This window comes from Poecilia latipinna, unplaced genomic scaffold (genome assembly GCF_001443285.1).
Source record: "Poecilia latipinna isolate Pla-1442-1.1 unplaced genomic scaffold, P_latipinna-1.0 Scaffold631, whole genome shotgun sequence".
NCBI lineage: Eukaryota > Metazoa > Chordata > Actinopteri > Cyprinodontiformes > Poeciliidae > Poecilia > Poecilia latipinna.
This window is the reverse complement of record NW_015113247.1, coordinates 251690-260587: the sequence shown is the minus strand read 5'-3', so window position 1 is coordinate 260587 and position 8898 is coordinate 251690. Positions and strand designations below refer to the sequence as shown.

General features: G+C 40.8%; 2 long non-coding RNA genes across 2 annotated transcripts; one reads left to right on the top strand and one right to left on the bottom strand.

Moving 5' to 3' along the window:
• Positions 1-788: 788 nt before the first annotated feature.
• On the bottom strand, positions 789-2553 carry LOC106954152 (uncharacterized). The gene is made up of 3 exons (XR_001426313.1): positions 2377-2553; positions 2000-2132; positions 789-1919 (listed from the first exon to the last, which is right to left on the bottom strand). It is a non-coding gene; the product is annotated as an uncharacterized LOC106954152 (long non-coding RNA).
• LOC106954153 (uncharacterized) lies at positions 2083-2961 on the top strand. Its single transcript, XR_001426314.1, has 2 exons — positions 2083-2172; positions 2548-2961. It is a non-coding gene; the product is annotated as an uncharacterized LOC106954153 (long non-coding RNA).
• The last annotated feature ends 5937 nt before the right edge of the window (positions 2962-8898 follow it).

Genomic DNA, 8898 nt, shown 5'->3' with positions numbered 1-8898 from the left:
ATCAAACTTTGAACATCCGTCCAGTTAGAAAAGCAGATCCAATGAGAATCTAAAACATGACGACAGCAGTTTTTATCGGGAGTTTCTGTTAAATGCAGGAAGCAACCCGAATCAGAAACATGAGTGGGGAAACGCTAAGAAAACAAGGAGGTTAGCTGGAGTTAAAATGAAAAATAAAATATTTTTTATGTTTCTTGGAGCAGCAGAGTCAGAAAAAGCTGAAACTAAAGCAGAAGCTCCAAGCAAACAAAGTGAACAGGAGTCCCAGATGAATCCAGGGAGCTGCCACCAGGACCTGCATTGTTTCATAAAGCAGCTCCATCATTAACGCGGCTCCACCCGAGGCCTGCAGCCGCGCCGCCGCCATCCCTCACTCTGTCCACAGTCATCGCCGCTCTTTATTTGCTGCCTTTATTTATCCGGCCGCCTCCTGTAAGCATTGTTTACCCTGCTGGCGCTGTCCTTGGACTTCCATACGTCTCGGAAATGGATAATACCTGCCACTATCTAATTTGCAGCATCCCGCCCCGTCCCCTCCGTGGTTCTGTTGGCTCTCGGAGCGCAGGCAGGTCCGTTTGGGTCCGTTTGGACCCAGAGATAACGGATATCTGACCCTGTCGCTGCGGATGAACGAGATTAGAGAAAACCAGCAGAGATACGCAGCAGGACCAGGAGAGGTCTCCACGGAAACGCAGTGTGTGTGTGTGTGTGTGTGTGTGTGTGTGTTTCTCCGGGCTATTAGCCAAACCAACAGATCAAACCGTTTATCAAAGAGAGTCTGGACTGACCACAGGGAGGAGTTTAGTTTATTAGTTTGCTTCAAACATGCCTGGAAAACAAACAGCAATAATCTGGCTTATTAAGACAGTCAGAAAAGAAAACATGGATCATTCTTCAAACTCGTATCTTCATGTTATTAACTCATTTACAAAATGTCAAAGTTTAAAAAATATTATTGGAAAAGGAAATATTTAGCTTCAAATATGCTAAATAAATATTTAACTAAATATTTAGTTAGCAGCTCAGAGCTAAATATTGATCTAATGTGCATGTTCACATGGTAGCGGAAGTGGACTATCAAAATAAAAGCTGTGTCTTGACTGAATGCTGATCTGTTGCTAAACGTCTGGATTGTCTTAAAAACAGAGTTTCCTCGTTTTCAGCTGAAATGTTGAACAAGAAAAGAAAAGATGATGAAGAGGAGACATGAAGCAGTTCGACAGCGGGAGATTATTAGGAGGGCTGGAAGACCAAGCTTTTATTTTGGTAGTACACTTCCTGTTATTGGCAAGTGAATTTAGATATTAGCTAAATATTTAGTTAGCAAGCCAAATAGCTTGACATTTATAAATGACTGAATAAGCAGGTGGAAATATGACTTTGAGAAATGAGCTCCTCCTTTTCTCTTCTGCTAAATAAGAGCAGAAGTTAATTTTTCACTCTGTAGCTTTGCAGTGTTTCCCTCCAGTCTCTGTAATGGGAAAGAAATGAGTATAAATAAAAACCAAAGCTGTCGTCGTCTCATCATGGTGGATCCGTCTGCAGTCGTTTGTTTGGTTTTAAACTTCTATTAAAAATATTCAGTTTCTTTTCTTTTAAACTGGGTGATATTTGGTCATCCCTGTTTTTCAGTTTCCCTCCTCAGACAGAAAAACTAAATATTTTAACAGTTTGAGGATCTCAGATCATTCTTCTTCTGGGTTTATTGCCACCATCCCAGTCTGAAAATATCTTTTGCAGATTTACAGGCAGCAGACATTTTTGTTGTCTGCAAATAAAACGGATTCATTTTGTTGGATAGGTGCAGTGTGAATAATTCAGGGCCCCACAGTGGCCCCTGAGGGGCCTCATCTGCAGATTACTGCCTGTTTCTGAGCCAGATCTTCATCCAGTTTCCTCATCACATCATTCAGATCCAACTGATGGAACAGCGACTGGATCAGTATAATTAGTTATTCCTTCAACCAGATCAATTAATGACGTCGCTGTTGATCCTCACCTGGCTTCCTGCTGTGTGCATCAATAGATCTGCCTCACCTGGCAGTGAACAGCAAACAGGAACATCCTGTCACTGTGAACTGCTGTCAGATTCTCCAGGTGAAAAGCAAAACTTCAGGCTCTAAGCTGCAGGTCTATGGAGATGGATGGAAACATGTTGGAATATTGAAGAATGTGGGTAAATAATTTACTGTGTGTGTGTGTGTGTGTGTGTGTGTGTGTGTCCTGAATAATGCATGGTTTCCATCAGATATATGAACTATTTAATCATGAGCTGTATTCTTTAACACAAACAGCTTTGTAGGTTTTTATTTTGGTTTTTAAAACGGATTTCTCTGTGCTGGTGAGGCAGAAAGCTGAGAAAATGGCTGCCCATACCTGTTGTCTTCTCTTCCTGCATCGACCATCAGGAACTCCAGTTTACCTGGAACACCTGGAGAACCGACCGACCAGCCGCTACAGCCTCAAACACAAGCATCTTTTTATTTCTACAGATGCTGAAATATTAATGGTGTGTGTTTTATTTACGCTGTTTGTGTCAAACTCCAGTTTTCCTTCTGGTCCTTGTCCTGCTGAAGAGTTTCCCGCCGCGGCGGCCGCTGACGTCACGCTTCAGTCGGCATTCCTGATGAGCGGCGCAGCTTCCGGTCGGTTTCCTCTGCTTTCCTTCACGTCCAAACGTCTCCACAATCCGCTTTACTTCTCTGAACGACGCAGTGACAGCTGGATGCCGGCCGGCGACGCTAGCAGTAAGAGCTGCTGCCACAATGGAGACGAAGACGTGAGGGGTCCAAATGGTTCCGACCGGCCCAAAACCAGCCAGTCACAAAGGACAGTCCATAAATCTGTTTACAAGCAGGCAGGCAGTAAATCATCATCAAATATGTTGGTCAATGTTTCATTTATTATGGTTTAAAACCAACAGAAAGTCTAGAATTAAAGAAACTCAGTATGTAGCAGGTTATTATTTGTTTTGTTATTTTTTATTTGAACCTGTTTGAAGTGAGTATTTCCTATTGCCGTTGAACGCACCTGACGCAGCGTGGTCACGCAGCCTGATGCGTGCAGGTGGAGGCTATGCGCCGGGCTAGCAGGAGGTAAGACATGCTACTGTCGGGAAGACGTTTTTATGGGTTAACTCATCTTTCACAAGTTTTATATTTATATCTGTGTTTGAAGAGAAATGTCTGTTATTTGACCGTTTCATGTCATGTGAGCCGAAGTTGGATTTTATTTAAATTTACAAGTTAATACGAGTTCCTGTGTTACAGTTATGAAACTGTTATGTTGGCTTGATTTCACGCAGTTGTGGCGGGTTTTTCTGTTTGATTTGGGTATTTTTTCTTTATTTTGGATGTTTTTTCCTTGAAAAGTGAGACGTTGTGGGCCTGACTGCGTGGAGTGGCCACTGCCGTTTCTGTCGGACAAAATAAAAGACGGCAAACCCAAATCTGGCCTCTGCTCTCCACCTGCAGAAAGACACGGAGGTTGGACCGGTCACACATACAAGCTCAGTGCTGCTTGGTTCTGATGCGGAGCAGAACCAGAACCAACAGGTTGGTCCAGTGTAGAACCAGGTGGTGTAGAACCGGGTGGTGTAGAACCAGGAGGTGTAGAACCGGGTGGTGTAGAACCAGGTGGTGTAGAACCGGGTGGTGTCTCTACCCTCCTGGTTCTAGTCAGATCTCCAGCTGCAGCTTCTGGTCTCAGTCTGACCTGCTGCAGGAATCAGAGCCACTAAATCCTGGATGAGTTTCTCTGGTCGGAGACTTTAGTCCTCTGGGCCTGAATGTCCTGCAGCTGCTGGAAGGTCCACTGAGGAACCGGCTTCATGTGGCTCTGAGGTCAGAGGTCATCCTGATCTCTGGTTTCCAGCTGGAAGAACTGAAGCTGTGCATTGACTCTAGATCTATGACTCTAGATCGTTTCTGTTCAGATGGAGAAAGTTTTGGCACCACATGTTGATTTTATCAGCTGTTTTGGGGTTTGATTTATTGATCCTTTCTGTGATCAGACCAGCTTGATTCTTTGCTACCTTCAGTTCTTCGTAGTGATTCTAGTTTTAGCTTCGTTTCTTCCTTGTCGTTATAGTTTGTTACTCTTAGATTTATTTTCTGCGTTTCCTTATTTGCTGCCACACCTGCACCCTGTTTCTGTTCCTTGTTTAGACGTTTTTCTCTTCCACAGAAAATTAGCATTTAGAAATTACTCAGGGTGTCTTTGATATATGAACTTCTTTAATATGAAACATTTCAGAGATAAAAAGTAAAATAAATGAAATAATTTTATACGTGTCAGATTAGGATTAATTTCTGGGTTTTAAGTTTTTATCTAGTGGAGCGACTGTAAATGTTTTCCATCTGCACTGAAACCCGAGCAGCTGAAGAGCAAATATCCAGTAAAATATTCACTCGGTTGTAACGTCACTAAACCACCGGCTGTTCTGACAGCATCAGACTCAGAGTTAAACCTGCAGATCGTAACGGCTGATGAGGTCTTGGGCGTCTGACTTCTGGTTGATATAGAGTCAGTTTAACGCTCCTGCAGCCTCCCTGCAGCTAAACGTACGTCGATGTTTTCCTGTAATGGCCCAATTATCCTCCTGGCTTTTAGTGCAAAGTCAATGAGGAGTGACTGATGCAAAATTACCACAAAGTCTTCAGGGTGACTCCAAGAAAAAATCAGTTTCATTCTCTCAAACTGAGCATTGCTGTAAATCATCACATTCAGCTGCAGCCAGAAAAATGAAGCATTTTAATCTGTTTACTGAATAACTGACAGGGTTTACTGGGCGTTAAATGTTAATAAACCTGCCAGGTCCAGACACTTCCTGGTGTTTTTCATCTAAACTTTAACGACATCCAGACAAACTGGCTTCAGTTCTAACATTTACAAAGTAAATATTTAAATGTAAACAATCTAAACACGATTGGACAAAAACTGAATTCAGGGATTTTTCTCCTCCATTTGTTGGTGAGAAGCCGACAGTCGTCCGACGCTGACATGAATCCTCTCCCACAAACTAATGAGGGATTCTAGAAACCGAAGCAACCAGAAGAACGTCGTCACCTGAACGCATCGCGCTCGTCTCCAGAAAACAAAAACATGGATTTTAACCAACTGAATTCACACAAATCCAGAGGAAACATTAAAACTTTAGCTGGTAGCTTTTCATCATATTTCTGACACATTTGGGCCAAAATAAAAAATAAATCTTAATCGGACTTTAGAAGCTCATGAAATATGGATTTACTGTAGATCAATACAAAGATCTGGGTCTGCAGAGAAATGCAGTTAAAATTAAGACAAAATGAGCCTGAAATGCTAACCTCTAATTAATACAAGTTTAATTTAACAGAAATGGAGCTCAGACAGCAAATGTGTACCATAACACTGAAATCACTTCTTATACTTTTTATAATTGTGTTGTTTCCTGTTTGAATTTTTTGTATTATGTGAGAAAAGTTGTGCAGTTACTTAAATATAAATTAATGTCAGTGTTCCTACCAAATAAATGAACTGGATCAGTTTTATTATCAGCTTTGAATGTGAAGAAACTGGTTCTGCTGCTGATCTCAGTCCAGAGGAAACGTCTTCTGGATCGGCTCGTTTTTCTGTCATACTTATGACAAAAACTTCAGCAGATATTAGAAAACTTTATAATCAGGTAGTTTCTGTGGATTAAATTAGATAGTTTATAAAAATGTTTGATCGTTTCGGCTCCTGCTGGGCCTGAATCAGAACCACCAAACATTTAGTGGCTGAGGAAATTAAATATCTGATAACAGATTTTTGATTTTCTCCTTTAGATTTTACTGACCAGATTTATTTGTTGAAAAGGGAAATTTGTGATTTCACTCTCAACATTATTATAGCATTCATAAAAAGCTTTTTATCATCTTGGATGTTAATTTCTCTCTATTATTAATTAATATGTCAGTTTGCAAATGAAAACAGGAAAAGTTTCTGCCAGCAGGAAGGAGATTAATAACTTTGTCTTTCTAGAACCAAAGACGGCGACATAAAAACAGATTAGATGAACTAATCTCTGAAATAATCTCTGAACTAATCTCCGATGTATTAATCTCTGAACTAATCTTTGAACTAATCTCCGATTAACTAATCTCTGATTAACTAATCTCCGATTAACTAATCTCTTAACTAATCTCTGATTAATCTCTGATGAACTCGTCTCGTGGCGTCTCATCGCATGGCGTCGCGTGGCGTCGCGTCTGGCTGCGTGGCGCATCGCGGCGTTGGAGCCGGACTCTATTCTCCATCAGAGGCTCTTTGTCTGACATCATCCTGGTCGACTTTCTCTCCATCGCTGGATTTCTCCTGCTCACTCGCCACAGTTTAGGTTAAGAGGCTTAAAGTGGATTCTTTTTATTAGAATCGGATTTGCATTCATTAGGAGACGGATGATTAGAGAAAACTCATCTGCTGCTCCTCCTGCAGCTTTCTGACGTTCACCTGCGGAAACGTGAGATTTTTAATTGTTTTTATGTTTCTGGGACAGAAAGCTGCAGAGGAAACGGAAATAAAACAGCAGAAATAAAGAAAGGGGACAACGGATCAGCAATATTTAAAATTAGAACGTGTGTTTGGATGCGTCCGGTTTATCAGATTAAAATTACCTTTTGAAAATAATCAACTTTAAGCATAATTTTCATTAAGATTTCTGGATTAAAATGTCTCCCGAAATGTTTTTATGTGTTGAAGCAGAAACTCAATAATTACCAAATAAGTTTTGAAACATCAGCATGTGTGAGATTAGTTTATATCATGAGCTGCTGGCACAATTGAACTAATCCTCTTATTTACTAAAATGACAACATTTTGTATGAATATATGTACATACCACTGATTTGTTCATTTCGTCCTTTTTCCCAAAAATAACCCATTTTATCCCTAATATGGTTTTATATTCATTGAAATATAATTTTATTAGTGAAATTTACAAAAATTGTAGAATTATTTGCACAAAGTAAAATTAATATTTATTCAAAAGGTACAAAAGGGAACCAGAGCATGTTATTGCAGAGAAAATGATTGTAATTCTTTACTACGAGTGTTTTGTGCATTAACGGCATTTTAGTTTAATTTGTAATGTAGAAACATAATAAAAGGAAAATGTAATAAATGGAGGAAAAGGCTGAACAGAAATAAAAATCCTTTAAATATAATAATCATCCACTCCTTTTGTATTTCATTTGTTCATTAAATATAATTTTAAACCAAATAAAAGTGATAATAGCTAATGCAGTGAGTTCAGAGCAAAGTCATAAAAACCATAAACAGGATCAGATGGCTTATTAATGTCACATCAATGATTAAAAAGATAAAGTCAGGTTTCTGTTCAGTCTGAAGGTTTTCATTTAAGGCTTCAGGAGGTTTGGACCTGCTAGTTTTCTACAACTAAAGGTAACTTTGGTCAGTCCAGCCATTGTAGTGAAGAATATTTAAATGATTTAAAGAAGTTCAGAAAATGAATCTGCACAGCTGAAATAATGTCAAACATCTTGAGATGGAAACAGAAACACCTGAGGAATTCATCCTGAAGGCGTTTGGTGTTTTTCTGACCAGGCAGGTATTTATGCAGTCATTTAAGATTCTGTTCAGATGAAGTCTGTGTTGTGCAGACTAAATATTTCAGCGGTTTGGAATAAATTACAGATTACACGGCTCATTTAAAGCTTTCATGTGCAGCTCCTGAGTTTTGTTTCTGCAACAAATCTCATAACTGTTAAATATTTAGCAGAAGATGTTTTTACAGTTAGCCAACCTGCGTTTATTCCGACTCAGCAGGAAGAGACTTCAGACGCCACTAAGTGGAGATTCTGATCCGAGTTGCAGTCTTATGAATTACTTACATCTTTTCTCCTCTTTGTTTCTAAAGAGTGCAGTCTTTGTTCTCTTTTGTCCTTTTCTTTTTTAATTTAATGAAGTAATCGCAGTGATTTTGAACTCGCCAGTAGAACTGGGTCAGAACATGACGCCGTTCCTCCTCGGACCAAAAGCAGCAGCAGGAAAGTTCATCTTAATTTTAAAGGATCTGGTGTTCAGAGATTCTTATGACCATGAAACAATATGAACTGTGGATAACAAGGTAAGGACAGAAAATTAGTTTCCTCTCTTTTATACCTTAAAATAAGAAATGCAACATGAGAAAACCAGGAACAAATCGTCAGAGCAGAAAGAGAAATAAAAAATAAAAACACCGGTTTCTGAGAAAAAAGTGTTTTTTGTTTCTTATTCTTGTTGATCTTCTGAGGTTTTAAAAATTTAAACTTTGTGTTTGAATTGTTTACAGAATAAATCTGAGCTGTGGGAGAAACTCAGCTGATTAACACACCAGAGTTTATTGGTCATTCACACGGTTTAGTTGTTGGTTTCAGCCAATCGGATGAAAGTTTGAAAGAAACGCGTCTGCTTAACATCTCCAACACGCCGAGCCGCGCCGGAGATGGCCGTCGGAACAGAAACCCGGCCCAGGTCCAGTGAACAGGCGACGAGGTGGTGAGCAGGCGGCAACCAGAAGGTAACCAGGCGGCAACCAGAAGGTAACCAGGCGGTAACTAGGCAACCAGGCGGCAACCGGGTGGTAACCAGGCGGTAACCAGGCGGTAACCAGGCGGTAACCGGGCGGTAACCAGGCGGTAACTAGGCAACCAGGCGGCAACCGGGTGGTAACCAGGCGGCAACCAGGCGGTAACCGGGTGGTAACCAGGCGGTAACTAGGCAACCAGGCGGCAACCGGGTGGTAACCAGGCGGTAACCAGGCGGTAACCGGGTGGTAACCAGGCGGTACCCAGGCGGTAACTAGGCAACCAGGCGGCAACCGGGTGGTAACCAGGCGGTAACCGGGTGGTAACCAGGCGGTAACCAGACGGTAACTAG